Source organism: Mesitornis unicolor, unplaced genomic scaffold, assembly GCF_000695765.1.
Source record: "Mesitornis unicolor isolate BGI_N332 unplaced genomic scaffold, ASM69576v1 scaffold8681, whole genome shotgun sequence".
Taxonomy (NCBI): Eukaryota; Metazoa; Chordata; class Aves; order Mesitornithiformes; family Mesitornithidae; genus Mesitornis; species Mesitornis unicolor.
The window spans coordinates 18,309-21,161 of NW_010161764.1; positions in this window are offsets into that span (position 1 = coordinate 18,309).

The following is a 2,853-nucleotide window of genomic DNA, read 5'->3' on the forward strand; positions in this document are numbered from 1 at the left end:
GGAAAAATACATCATTTAAATTGTATTTATTAAATTTACTGGAAAGGTGTTCTCCCACACATTTATTATTCCCATTTCATAGGTGACTTGCAAAATGCACAAACCCCAGCTGTGTTAATGAGATTAAACTGCAAGAAATCCATTGTGAAAAGGATTTCTTTTTTGGCTGTGAGCTGTCTCTCAATTCCTAGTGATGTGGTGTACACTGATTTCTTATAGTGATTTGTGTCTCAGCCATTTGCTGAATCTTTTTTTTCCATGAACTAGAGGGGATAACACCTGAAAAGGATTTCACAGCTCAGACAGTCAGTGTTTCTTGTAACCTGGCTCTGCTCTTGAGGAAATGCAGAAAATGAGGAAAAGGACAACTTAACTGGGAATGTTACAGTGGCTCATATATCCTCACTGGAAGGAGATTAATATCTGTTTCCATTCTATCTTTCTAAAGCATTAACTTTTAAACAGTCTTATTTAAAAAATACCTCCCCCACAAAGAAACCTGCGAAACTGTGCAAACTTTACAAAGCTATAAATAACAAGCCTTTTTCCTCAAAAGTGAGTATTTCCACTCTTTTTCTATAACTCTGGGCTGTCATCCAGCAAATAAAGTTATCATGCAATGGATGAAGAATAAATATGGCCTATGGAAAGTGAGTCTGGGGAATGGTGGAGCTGCCTTCGCAAGCCCATTGCACAAAACTATGTTCTGCAAATTCAACAGAAAATATTGGACACTGTAAGAAGGTGAATTATCCCCAATAAAATATAATTATTTGAAGTGTGGATTTTTGAAATCTCTGGGGCCAGAATGGTGGCCTAGATTTATCTCAGCTGACATAAGATACTAACCTGAAATGTATAATTTGAGAGTGCTGTCATCCTAGGCTGCTTCTAGAGCAGTGGTTTTTTGTCCTCATGCATTTCATGTACACTGGAAGGGCCTGTGAGAGTCATTTCAGAAAGTCTTACATCAGTGTGCTTCAGTTTGCCAGGCAGGGCTCTGTACCTACAAGAGGAAACATTCAGACTTCTGCAAGCTGAAGAAGACTGAAAACCATTGCTGTACAACGAGAGCAGAGGTGAGGTGCTTTACTGGAGATCAGCTAGACTGAATCACCTTTTAGAGTGTGTCTTTCTTGATTGTGAAAGAACCTACGGAAATTACACTCAAATTATGCAAGCTTTGGCTATAAAACTACAATGAGGTGGAGAACACGTGTTTCTGTTTGCACAGTACCTTTCTTAGTGGAGCACAGCCTGATCACAGCCTCTAAGTGCTGCTGCTGTACAAATACCATGTTTGCAGCAGTTGCATGCGTATTTCATGCTCCTGATTCCGTTTCTATTGGTGACTGTGCATCATTGTCACTCACACAGATACCAGCAGAAGCTGGTATTTGTTAATGCTGGCAGATGGCAATACAAGTCCTTTCCTAGGCATTGCAATGTAGTGTTTAAAACCTCAAGACAAATCTGGTCATCTGTGGATGCTTTCAGATTGCTTTCTGGCCATAGACCTCCACTGCTCCAAGTAATTTCAGCTAAACCCTTGGGGGTTTGGCACGTAACAAAAAAAATCAAGGTGGAAATATCTTAGTTAAGCAAAAATCCTGAAAGCCCAGCAATACAGGATACTGTCACCACAGAGAGTCAGGGAATTGCTCCTAGGAACATAATGTAAGAGCAGTTATAATCTGGCAATTAGAGCAGGAAAAGTGGCACCTGAATACAAATCCAGCTGGAAAAGCATAGAAACAGGCTGCAGGAGTTGGGAATTAAATCAGTAACCTATCAGATAACGCAAAGAGGGAACATATCTCTAGAAGGGTTGAGAACTGTGACCTACAACGACTGAGAGCTTTTTAAGAGCCAGGGTGTAGCAATAACAAAGCAAGATTTAGTAACTAAGTGACTTTTTAATTGTAAAACCTGCTGGTTGGTGTTTTCCTCTTTTTCATGCTGCCACTGTCTCTTCTTTTGTCATTTGTTTTTTTTCTTTGCAAACAGCTTCACTAAAGCTTGTTCCAGAGGGAAGAGAAGAAAACACATCAGTGAGGAGTTAGTCATTGACAAAGAGCTGAGCAACACTTAGAGACAGCCTTCTTCTAACACCAAACGCCCACAGAGATACGCAGCTGGGAACTGAGAGTCACACAAAGTCCATGGCACACTCTTCCTTTCGATGCTTTCTGCCCCAAGCTGATCTCCTTGTCAGTAAGTTCACCTTGAACTTGTTGAAACTGTATGACTGGGGAAGAAATTCAGTCTTGCAGTTAGGGCATAGGAGCCAAGAAGTTTGATTCCCACTCCTGATTTTTCTGCAGATTTATGTAGATAACCATTGCTTGCAATGTGCTCCAAGTTCTTCTCATTGCTTAAATACAACAGTGCTATTATGTAAGTGTTTGCAGCTCTTGGTAATTGGAAACAGAGTTGGATTTATTGCCATACACAGCATTTCACTAAATCAGAAGACAAATACATCCAAGGTAGAACTCAAGAAAATCTGGAAATACACGGCTCTTTCTCTGGTAAATTGAGCATGGTCCATCCTACTGAATTTGCTCTTTCTCTCTCCCTGCAGTTTTCTTGTGCCTTTCTGATGTGAAAGAATCTCTGCCAGCATGGACACCCATCTGAGGACTTCCAAATTCAAAGGATTGTGTTTCATATAGCCATATGCAGAGATCAGTCTCATCCCAAAGCTGCCATTCTTGAAGTATGCAGAAAGAGCTAGTAACATACTACAAACTAAATGCTGTTTCCTCTTTTGAGCTGAATGATTGGCCAAAAATTCTGGGTTGCAGAGTTTGTTGCATTTTGAGAGAGGAACAAGAGATGATACCAAATATT